We start from the raw sequence: 12,816 nt of genomic DNA, 5'->3' as shown, positions 1-12,816 counted from the left end.
AGAGTGCTTTTAATTTCTCTTATTTAGCATATAAATACATAATACATTTAAACATGTAAAGAAAATTGTTTTACAAGATAGTTCTTCACACTGCCATTACTCTCTTTTCTCTGGGATCCCTCTTCTATTCAGTGGGATGGTCAGCTTTTTAGAAGACCTGAATTACCTGGAAATGTTATTTAATGGCTCATTTAAATTATTATTTTTTCTCTCTTCAGTTACCTGCCTGCCATTTCCTCTTTATGGCTAAAATTATCCCTCAATTTCCATGAGTTTTCTTCCTTATTACCTAAATGAGAAATGTTCAGTTATTTGGTACTTCTCTGCTCATGATTTGTGTGTTCACATGTAAAATTATAAATGAAATATTGTTTTCCATTAAAACATTTTTTTTGCCCTTTTTTTGAGGGGGGAAGGCAGGACAATTGGGCAACTTGCCCAAGGTCACTCGGCTAATAGGTGTTAAGTGCCTGAGATCATTTTTTAACTCAGGTCCTCCTTGATTCCAGGGCTGGTGGCAGCCACCTTGCTGTCCCTTAAAAAATTTATTTCTTGATCCAGCCTTTCTGGAGAGCAATCTGGAATTATGCCCAAAGGGCTATAAATACTTTCATATCCTTTGACCCAGCAATACCACTCCCAGGGTTATATCCCAAAGAGATCATAGAAGTGGGAGGAAGACCCATATGTACAAAAATGTTTATAGCAGCTCTTTTTGTGGTGGCAAAGAATTGGAAATTAAGGGGGTGCCCATCAATTGGGGAATGGCTGAACAAGTTGTGGTATATGCATGTTATGGAATACTATTTGCTATAAGAAACGAGGAGCAGACGGTCTTCATATTTACCTGGAGAGGCTTATACAAACTGATGCTGAGTGAGAAGAGTAGAACCAGGAGAAATTTGTACACAATTACAGACACAACATATGTGTGATGACCAACTTTGATAGACTGGACTCTTCTCAGCAATGCAGTGATATATCAATCCCAAAAGACTCATGATGGCGAGAAATATGTGCATCCAGAGAAAGAACTAGAAAGAACTGAATTTATATCCAGGTGGAAGCAAAATGCCTGATCTTTTTCCTTCTCTTGTTTGGTTTTATGTCCTTTTTACCATTTTTCATTCCATCTGATACAATCCATCTTTATAACCTGACTAATGTATAATGTGAAAGTACTTACAGATCCTATACTTGACTATATGCCTCCATGGGGGGGAGAGGGGCAAAATGTGAAACTCAAGGAATTGTGGAATTGAATCCTGTAAACTAAAAGGAAACAAACAAATTAATTAAAAAAGAAAATAAATAAAAAAATTTTTTCTTTCTTTTTTAAAAAAATTTCTTAATGTGAACTTGATGATAGACTTAGATTTTCAGGTTCTCCTTCCTCACCTTCATTGCAGCTGGATACTGTTGAGGGTAATTTTTTTCATAGGTCTTTGTCCTGAATTTTTATGTTATTAAGTTATAGGGCCCTTTACTATAAATTACTTGAGTTTGAATGAATAGTATAGCTAGTCTTTTGGTCTTGAGATGCCCCTTAGTGTCAGTTGACATGTGTCTGAATCTTAGAACAGCTAGTTTAGAAAAGTTCAGCTAGTTGAGAAAAGTTTCCTGAGATATTTTGACTTTTAGATGCATAAATACACACCTGCTTATGAAATAAAACACACAACAGGCACAATTATCTAGTTTTCTTATGGAACCATGCCTTTTCCATGCCTTTTGAAACTTGCTTTTGAATGGCTGTGAGTATTTTGTCAGTATTATGGACAGCAGTTGCTAAAACTGCTGGGCATTAAGAACAGCATTAGAAATAAAATAGAAAGCATTATTCTGCCCTTGTACAAAGCTATGAAAATTTTGCATCTCTATCAAAGCCTCCTATTGTTGAAGTCACATGTTAACACAGATAAAATGGAACTGGATAAGGTCCATAGGAAATAATTTTAAAAATCAAATGAATGACTGGCCTGAATGTGAAGATAGTGTAACAAGATTGAGATTTTTTACCTTGAAAAGTCAAAAACTGAAGCTGTCTATAGAATCATGAATGATAGGGGTAGGATAGGTGAACATGGACTGTTTTTGTCATAGTATCAGTACTTGCATGAACCCCAGTTATTAAAATATGGATAGACAGTATAGTTTAGTAAAAAGAGCCTGGGTTCTAGGGGCATCCAGGTAGCTCAGCAAGTAAGAGCTCTGGCTCCAGTGTTGGGATGACCTGGGGATCGAATCCAGGCTCAGATACTTAGCACCACACCCAGAAATAACTGGCCATGTAAGCTTGAGCAAGTTACTTAACCCCAATTGCTTAAAAAAAAAATGTTACTCTAAAAGAAATAATTGAAAATTTAGGGGCGGCCAGGTAACACAGCGAGTAAGAGCACCGGCTCTAGTGTTGGAATGACCTGGAGATCGAATCCCGGGCTCAGACACTTAGCACCCACCCAGAAACACCTGGCCATGTAACCTTGAGCAAGTTACTTAACCCCAATTGCTTAGGGGCGGCCAGGTGGCTCAGCGAGTAAGAGTACCGGCTCCAGTGTCGGGATGACCTGGATCAAATCCAGACTCAGATACTTAGCACCACACCCAGAAATAACTGGCCTTGTAAGCTTGAGCAAGTTACTTAACCCAAATTGCTTTAAAAAAAAAAAAGAGATTGGGTTCATGTCCAGGTTCTTCTAGTAACTAGATGAATGACTATGAACAGATCCTTTCACTGGACTCTAGTTTTCTAGTCTGTGTAAGAGACAAAGTAAGTGATCTCTACGGTGCCTTATAGCTCTAGTGTTCTGTGAGTTTCTCTGATCTTTTGAGAAAGAATTTTACTCTAAGTAAAGTTAAGTTAAAGATCAGATTTCTCCCTCCCTGGGATATTTTTGAAAAATCAAAAAATAAACCAGGTTTGTTTATAGAGGATATTTATTTAGTAGCTGTGCAGAGTTCTATTGTTGCCAAGCCATCTTGAACAGATGGTGTCTCTTCAAAGCCTGTAAGTTACCTAGGCCATTTCACTTGTTCATTAAAGAATACATAGTGATCAGGAAAGTTTGCCACATGTGCAGTAGTTGTGGTAGCAACAGCTACGTCTGAAGCCAGGACACAATGTCTCCTAATGGAAAGCAAATTTCCAAATTTAGGGGTAAGTTCAGCGTAGGGCTGAAAGGCAGGCCATGCATTCTGGTATATTATGAGGTGGAAGGGGATAGAGTGACCCAGAAGAGAGACAGCAGCAGTTCAAAATAATGAATGCTGGGATGTCAGCCAATAGTATGTTGGGGTGAATTTTATTGATACCAGATGTGTGAGCATAGTTTTATCTACTTAAAAATGCTTTATCTTTTCACATGTGGATATGAAATGGAAAGGAGTCAACTCATAAGCTGGCTAAATTTGGCCTAAAAATATCTATTGATCATAGATATTTTGTTTTCTATTTCTTTTTACCACGTATATGACAGGAGCACATTTCACAAGTTAAGCAACAGGGGTTATTATTTTGATTTGGACAGACCTGAAGGCCCCACCTCCCTTTCCTCTCATTAATTAACATTGTAAAAGGTACCAATTCACTTTTTAAAATGCAGGAACTTTTCAAAATAAGATTGATATGACCATTACCCATATGCTTCTCATTAAAAATGGTATACAACATCAGATTTATCCATCCCAGATGTAAATTTTTGTTGAAAAAAATGAAAACATTATATAACTTACTTGAATAATTCTGCATTTTATAGACAAGAAACAAAGCAGAAATTTCTTTGGCTTTTTAAAAACTCAGGGATTCACATTTCACATTTTTAATTTTACATGTGAACACACAAATTGCTAAATTCACTTGAAGATCTTGTAATGAATAATTAGCATACAACAGTTTTTTGTGGTCTGGAAACAGTTGATTTCGATTTTGACTTTACCTGCTTGCTTTCTGACATTTGTGTGGTTAAAGATGAGGGCACAGAGGAGGGCAGTGGGTCTCTTAACATATTTAGTAAATACTAGCCTTTTGTTATATATGGTGGTGAACATCTCTAAAAATATGTTTGCTGTTGCCTCTTATTAAAATATGTGGGAAATTAAATTAGGTTTTCAAATCTACAGCTTTTTCATGGAAACTTTTCATATCTATTCCAGATGGTTAAAGTGCCTTTTAAAAGTTCTTGAAGAAATATTCCCAGAAGTAACTTGATACCTCTTTCTTTTTCACCATAGCATCAAGAAAATAATGAATATTAATAAGTTCCCTTCTGAACTTGTTTTGCTTAAGTTCTGATTGTTCACTGGGTCAATAGAAAGTCATGGTATGTTGAATGAGCTAACTCTGTGATATATTGGTCATATAGTAAGATGGAAGATCAAGAAACTTTGAAAGTTTCATTAATGAATTGAATTTAGTACTTATTTTGAAGAAAATAGGAATAATTTCATGGTTTTTTTTACATCTTTAAGGTAACCTTTTATCTAAATAGTGGTTAATTTGTCCCTTTATCCCAAACATTTCCCTTTTTCTAGGGGAGGATTTGTTTCAGTTAGTTACAAATATTTTTTTTCTGTATTATATCTTCATTTAAGAAAGTACTTTAAAGTGTCTAAAATTTTTACCTTATTAGTTCTGATGCCTTTTGCTGAGCTTGTTTCTTAATCATCCCGGATTAGGCCCTTTTTCTCCAGTTAAAAGACTATCCTTTTTTTTTTTTAATCAAAAGAAGCAGTATTGCTTACTTCAAGCTGAAGATTGTACATTAGGAATTTAAGCAGCAATTGGATTGTTTCCATTTGAAACCTGTGTGAGGTAACCCCATCTGTTTCTTAGCTAAAAGAATCAATAAGATAGGGAAAGATTATTTCTTCTTATTTAATTCATAGATTAGATCAGGTTAGCCAAAGTAGAATGAAAAGGCTGTGTAAGTGTTGTGAATTTTATTCATTCTAGAGAAAAATAGAGTGTTGGGGTTTTTTTGCCTGAATGATCCATATATTTGCATGATCTTCCCCTTTGTTTCAGCTATATAGACTATAGTTGCTATGAAGGAAATAGTTACAATTTCCTTGTTGTTTCAGAAAATGACTAAGCTGACAAAATTTATCTGTTAATTTGCATTTTGTCCTCTCAAGCTATTGGCTATAATCACCCAGATTTCCTCATATCAAGTGGCTTAATACAACCTTACATTCACTCAGCCTCATATAAGGTCATGGATGCTATGGAGACATTATATGAGAAGAGAAGGGCTGCCTGATGGGGAGATGTTACTGCAGAGCTCCATTCTACCACCTGCCAGTAAAATCCCCAAGTTCCAAACAGCAGGGTGGTCATTGGGATTGGGGAGAGCAGCCCAGTGCCTGGGGAGGAAAAGTGTAGAAGGGCTGGTGGAAAATGCAAACTGTCATCTTGGCAATCTTTGGTCTCCACATGTCTTCTTTTTTTCATTCTTGCTTAGGTTTATTATCTTGCTAATGATTTTGTTCTATTATTACTATGGTGGTTACCTTGCTTTGTTCTCCCACTTTCTCTTTGCTTTACTGCTGTTACTGGTATCTTCTTATCTTCTCTAAAGAACCACCAGCTGCTCTGCTCCTATTCCACTCCTGTTCTGTCCTCCCTTAAACAGAACAGTGACTGTCTTAACCTTCAATTCACTCATTTCCAAACAGATCTTTTTTTTCTCTCTTATCTCACCTGCCCTTCCAACACACACAATTTCTCTCTCATATGAGCCCACGAACCATGTCAGTAGTGTGTCTGTTCCCATAACTAATGCCAGCTGCCATCTGCTTATACCTGAGATAGTTTTCCTGAGTTTATTCAACTAAAACAGTTCATCATTTGCTTATTGATATTCTGGTGATGAGCCTCTTCTAATTTAACTAGGCTGGCACAAAGTGCAGGGCCAGTGCTCCAAACTCTTTTCTAGTTTGGTATAGAATATACCAGGGACTCAACTCTGCCGGCCTGGCCCATAGTGAATTTCATTCTATAGTGAAGTACTGGAGTAGACTTTTCATGGACACTAATACAGCAAGGAAAACAAATGCAAGCAATTTAAAGAATAGAACCTCAAACTATGAAACCGGAATGCTCTTTGGACCTATGATAAAAGGAACATGTACACAAATACTACAAGAGGCGAATGGACAAAAAAGCAATGGAAAAGGACAAAGAAGAAGGGTAAAATTGATAGGCTGGTATAGTTATCTATATGTTGAAATTTTTTTGAAAGTTTGATTCATTACAAATTAAGCTTTGTAGGTTTTCCCCAAGTCCACATGCAATTCTCAGTTTTAAAAATGAGCCATTGCAAAACATGATGTGGAACCACTGCAGAATAACGTCAGATAATGTCTACATTTCAAAGCATATGTATATTTTTTTCTTCATTCCAAAGAACAAAAATCTTCTGTAGCCCCTAGTCACTGAATGGAGATCAGCATTGTCAGCAGGGAGTTGTATTAGCTGAGACTAACAGTGCCTGTAATAATAATATCTCAAAATCACTTTTACATAGTACTTTTAAATTGACTAAGTGTTTTCCTCACAGCAGGTCATTGTAGTAGATCTTATGAACGTTATAATCCCTGTTTTTTTGAAGAAATTGAGGAAGCTCCTATAGGTATTAATATCTCTGTTTTTCAGAGAAATAAACTGAGTTCTAAAGATAATAAAGTGCCATTTCTTTCCCTCTTGAGGGCACTAGGGAAAGCAAAGCATGACTGCAATCTGCATCTCCCTGAGGTCACCTAGCTAGTAACTATCAAAACTGATGCTCAAACTCAGGTTTTCCAAATTCACATCTAGTATCCTTTACTCAACATTACATTTGTTTCCAAAGATAGCTACAGAACTATATGTCTTCGGCTTTTTGATGTGTAGAGTGTTCTACCCGATAATTAAAATGTAGCATATTTGAGGTCAGAGTTTTGTTTGGAGCAGCCACAAAGCTCTAGACTGTAGCATGCCTAAGAATTTATGGGCTTGTGAAGCTCCACTTGTGAGTGACCAAAATAGAATTCTGCATGAGATGGGGAAGGACTTAAGAAAGAGAATCTGTTGTAGTAGTATAGATATGAAATGACACAGATACAAGAAACGTCAAGGGAATAAAATCAACAAGATTTGATCATTGATTGAATATGGAAGAGTGATTGGGAGTGAACAGTGACACCCCTAACTGAATTTTGCTTTGCAACTATTTGCATTCAAATATATGAATTTTATCACATAAAATTTCTATAATAACTTATTAATATTTGATTTTCCTTTTTACATGCGTTTCTGTTTTTTGTATGCAGATCCACTTCTATGTAAATTGGCCTGTTTTTGTTAGTGACACAACTGTCTTCCTAGTCAAGCACCCAGATTCATTACCTGAAAGTCATCCTGCATTCTTTTCTTCCTTCTCACCTCCTCAGTTCTACCTCCATGCCATTTCTCCTCTATTTCCCAATTTCTCTACCCAAGTGGCCAGTACCTTACTCTATATATTTTCTCTTGTGAGCAAACTAGATTACTATCTCCAAATGTAAAGCTTATCTCCTCCTTCCATATATTTATAAAAACAATCTCCTTCACCTCTTAGAATCCTGATCTTCCTTCAAGGCTTAGGGAAGATTTACTCTTTCCTGAAGTCATCCTTGCTCTCCATTCAGCATGCATACCACTCTCCCCCAAGTTGTTAATGCTCTCTCCATCATCATATTATTTTGCATTTTCTTATCTCTGTATATCTTCGGACCCTACTGTATTTAAGCTCCTTGAAAATGGAGATGGGAGGGACATAAAAACTTTTATTATTGTATTTGTGTCTCTAGCAGCTAGCACTGTTCTGTATATACTTAATAAATGTTTATTCAGTTGTTGGGCATTTATATACATACGTGCACATTTTTTTTTCAATTTAGTAGTGGTCTGGAAAGTTTTGAAGGGGAGCGGGCTTTGGTGAGAAGATTATGAATTTGGTTTCAAATATGCTGAGTTTGGGATGGTAGAACACATCAATGGAAGTGTCTACCTGATAGTGAATGATTTGAGGGTGTGTCTCAGGGATGAAGATGTCAATTTGGGGCTTATCTCATGGTGGTATTAGTTGAATCTGAAAAAGTAGATAAAATATTGGAGAGAACAGCAGCTGTTGTTAGGATTGGTTTTGATTTTTTACAAGCTTCACTAGCTGGGTGGAAGGAAATATGAAGGAAAATACTGCCCAGGCTCCAAATATTGGTTATAATATCAGTATTTTGCTAGATTTTGCTAGAAACCTGCCTTTATTGTACCAAGCATAGTTGGAAGAGGGCTAATAGTATAGCATAAGCAGAATCAGGTTAACCAGTGGTCTTATGCAACCAGCACTTCCAGTATTAGAGCACCAGTTACTGGCTGATAAACGACTCTTCATTGTTTCCCTTCCTCATGGTTTTTCTCCCCTTTTTAGAGTTTTCCTAGTGAGCCCATTATAGATGCTTGAATTGAAAACTCTTGACAGATGTTGTAAGACGTGGTGAATAACTATTTAGATATTCCATACTGAACAATAAGTGCTTAATAGGTCAGATTTTAAATTAATTTTAGAAAAATACTTGTAACTTCTGTGTTTATTACTGTCCATAAATGTCACAGTAGAATTTAGAGGGCTGTAGCACAAAAGAGACAAAGGGGAGACAGGCCTGTGCATCAGTTTAGACAGGAGAGCACTCTTTTGTCATGTGGGCTGGAGGTTGAACTCAGAAAGACTAACCTAGGTATAAAGAACTGGGTCGTGTTGGCTTAGGCTTGAGTTCCTAAGATTTGCTTGTTAAAGGTATAATCAGACTGACTAGCTATGTACAGAATATATGGTTGAAGAGTGACTGTTTTTTACACAGATACACAGTTTTACATAGATGCTCTGCTCTATGGTGACTCTACTGTTCAGTTACCCCAGGGAGCAAAGCTACAGTGGCAGTAATCTAATGAAGATGATGGTAGTAACCATTATATAGTCCTTACTGTACTCCAGACTTTATGCTAAGCACTTAACAGCTTTTATCTCACTTGGTCCTCATAGCCACCCTGAAAAGTAGGGCTGTTATTATCTACATTTTGCAGATGAGGAAACTGAGACCAGCAGTGGTGAAAAGACGTACTCAGAATTTCACAGCTAGTGAGTGTCTGAGTCTAGATTTGAGCTCAGCTTTTTCTGACTCTAGGCCTAGTGCTGCACTATAGGATTTGAGGTATCAAGACCTGAATTTAAACCCTGCCTTTACTACCTGTGTGACCTGGGCAAGTCACTTAACATCTTTGGGTTTTAGATCCTTCATCTGTAAAGTGTAAGGGTTGGATTAAGTGACCTATAAGCAGAGCCAAAGCTAACATGGAGCAACCGAGAATTTGATCTAAGACTTGGGATAGGTGTGCTTCATTTTTGTTGTGGACAGAGAGCTCTACCCTAGCTAGGGGTGCAGTCTCTTCTGCATTCCAATTTTCTCCCCAGGGAAGTTCTTGGAGTACCTTTCTTTGGGCATTGATCTGTACCCTGAACAAGGTAACATAGGTCCAAGAAAGTGAAGGATCAAGCCCAGGAAGTTAAAGAATTCTGAACTTAGAATCAGGACTGTTGCATCAGTTAATGTCCCAGAACCTGTTTCCTCATCTGTAAAACTGGAAATAATACTGAGACAGCCAGACTCTCAGGTAGCACTTTGCAGACCTTAAAGCATTGTCTAAATGTGAATTATCATTAAGAACTCAGGCTCCAAGGGTTCTTGGAGGAGTCCTGGAGGAGGACTTAGAAACTGGATCTAGGTAATTATAATTAGCACATTCTCTTTGCCAGTGGAGTTTAATAGAAAGTTAGTCTTAAGCATTGTGCTTAGAGCCACAGCTATTCCCAGAGTGTGAACAGATTTGAACCTTCAGGTGGAGGTAGTTGGAGACACATTTGGCTGGAGAAGGGGAATTGAGGGAACAAGGAACAAGGCTGTTAGTGGCATCCATCAGGATTAATATACTGGTTCCAAAATAGGACTATGCCTTTTCCCCATTACTAGGAATTTGGGGTCCACTGAAAGCAGACATTACAAAGATCCTCTTACCCCATGGCTAACTGGGAAAATTAAAAATAGTTCTCACTTCTCCATTTTCCTCACCTCTCTTGCCCTAAATTAGGGGTTATTTGAATGTTCTTTAGCCCTCTGGTGGAGATCACTGACAGGTACTTCCTGTCTTTAGCTAGCTTTTTCTTGACTATCCATTTCCACTTAGACTTTCTCCAAGTAAATCTGTTTCAGGGGAATAATCATATATCACTAAATGGTATTTGAAAAGCATAGCTAAAGTTCATATTATATAAAAATATAGTACCTTATGCCTTTGTAATGCTATAAATAGTGAAATTATAAGAATAGCTTCTTTTTGAGGACTAGGGGAGGGCTGATCATTTGGGGGCCCTCTCTGTATCTCTTACCAGAAACCCTGTAGAGGCTGTTTCTTGCTATGCAAGGTGGTGGTTCATGGACACTGCAGAGAAAGCATGAATGGTAAAAGTAGTCACAGACTCATAAAAATTAGCTCTGGAAATAACCCTCAAGATCATTTACTGATGAAGAAGAAAGTTGATTTATTTGTTAATTGTCACTTAAGGACCCTTCTCTTGTGAGTAGAGAGGCCACTTTATAAATAACCTTTTATTTTTTGTTTGTTGTTGATAGGATAAGGCTTATACTTGATAGTAGTTTCACAGAATGTGTAGATAATCCACAACAGAAGGAAACGTTGAACCCAGTAGAAAAGAAAGGGAAATGCTGACATTGACATGTTTAATTTGGGTACTTTTTGTTTTCTTATGTAATTAATTTCCTAAATGAAAGAAAACTTACAATGGGTAATGTAGAGTATAATTACAATGGTTAGATCAGTATTGTATATTACTATTTGCTTAACAGATGAGAAGGCTTTGAAAATTCATCAGCAAGTTCATTTTTGAGTCATGTAATTAACTAGGAATCATCTATTCCAACTCCTGCATTTAACAAAAGCGGATGCTGAGCTTCAGGAAAGTTCAGTGACGTGTTCAAAGTCACACCACTGCTTAGCCTAATTTGGACAAACCTAGGACTCCTGAATCCTATTCCATTACTTTTCTTCCATTCCTTAAATGCCATTTAAAAGAAAATCTCTTTATAATCTACATATTTAAAAAAAAAAAAGCAATTCTGAAATACCAACACTTTCCATCTAAAAGTGACATTGGTTGATGATTCCCAGCATTTGAAAAGTTAGAAGCAACTAGTAAGGGTAATCCAGGGTCAGCGCATGCATGACTGCTTTTAAACTACAGGACTGATTGGGGATAGGAGCCTCGATCTTGGAGGTCATGTATTTCAACTCCCTCATTTTACAGAGAAGGAACCAGAGGGACAGGGAGATTAAACAATCCCTGTTTCTCCTAAGTAGCAGAGTAGAGATTCGAACATAAGGCTTGTGACTCCAAGTTGAACACTCTTACATTTATACTTTCTCCAAAGCCTCAGATGCCAGCATTTTAGAGGATGAAGCAACCTGGCTTCAGAGCCTAGAGACAGTTATTCACTGCCGTGGGGAAGATGATTGGCTAGTTTATCCAATCTGTCTGTTTCATTTGCTAATATAATGCAATCCTGTTTGATATTGCTAGTTCATAAGTAAAAGAAGAAAATATCATTAATAGAATGGTTTAACTTCAGTTATTTATAAAGGAACTAAAAACTTTATCTCTTAGTTCATTTGCTTCTTTTTTTTTTTAACTTATCCATGGTCTAATACTTATTTACCTTTTCTACCGTCACTGTGACTTGTTGAATTTAGTGAAGGAATGTTATATTTTCCATGTGAAAAAAAGACTTTAATAATGATTTTCACAAATCTCTTATGATTCTAGTTAGAAACAGTGATTTTCTTTATAGAAGCTTTTTTATCCTTTACTTGGATCCTTATGAGGAAATTATTGGTAAATTATTCAGCAAATTAAGGAAGTTATTCAGATCACAGAGATTTTATTTTTGTAATGAAATTGCCACATAGAATACACAATTAATCTTAGAATCATTGGACTTTTGAATTAGAAGAAATTATAAAAGATCATCTAGCCTAATCTCATTTTGAAGATGAGAAACATATGAGTTTTCTGTTTTTGCAGTGACTTGTTGCATGGTATAATTTTTCTCCCTACTTTTTAATTGAGGTTTGGCATAAAGTGATTTCTAATGATTCTGTGTGCTAGGCTCTAATAAGATTCTTTGATTGGAAAGCAAAAAAAATAAACAAAGACTTTTAGTCTAGACCCAAATTGGGAAATTGATATCAATTTATCATACAACTACTTTGAAAGTGTATCATTAAAAAAAAAAACAACACCAATTGCAATGGTTGGAGGAGAATGTTGTTAGCTCAGCAAGGCTTCATAGTGAGTCTTTGATGTCTAGGAACTTAGTAATTGCATCCTGGAAGATTTGAGAAGGCGTGAATGTCTTCAGGTTAAGGCCATTCTCAAAGGTCTAGGTAGCGTGAGCTCAAGAGCCCAGAACTCCTGAGGTAATTTGAGGTAGAAGTAAGTGAAAACAAATCAAACTGCATGTGGGTGTGAGCTTCAAATGTACAATGGCACCAATAGGAAGAGTCAGAAACCTGCAGGTACACTGTGCTCTTGATTGGAAATACAGATTTGATGGCCATCTGCAAGTGAAAGTGGTAGAGAAAGAAAAATTAAGGGAAGGAATGGAATGGTTAATATCCTCAATAACATTAAGAATGAGGTTAATCTTTGAGAGGAGGGGCATTTCTTT

General features: G+C 36.7%; 1 protein-coding gene across 1 annotated transcript in view; it reads left to right on the top strand.

Moving 5' to 3' along the window:
- The window catches only part of EFL1 (elongation factor like GTPase 1), a 219,820-nt gene that overhangs the window by 87,348 nt on the left and 119,656 nt on the right, over positions 1–12,816 (top strand). The gene's annotated exons all lie outside the window — the stretch shown is intronic.

Source organism: Petaurus breviceps, unplaced genomic scaffold (assembly GCF_028583685.1).
Source record: "Petaurus breviceps papuanus isolate PSGF00001 unplaced genomic scaffold, PetGlider_PUasm1.0 37, whole genome shotgun sequence".
NCBI lineage: Eukaryota > Metazoa > Chordata > Mammalia > Diprotodontia > Petauridae > Petaurus > Petaurus breviceps.
This window is presented reverse-complemented; position numbering and strand designations above follow the sequence as displayed.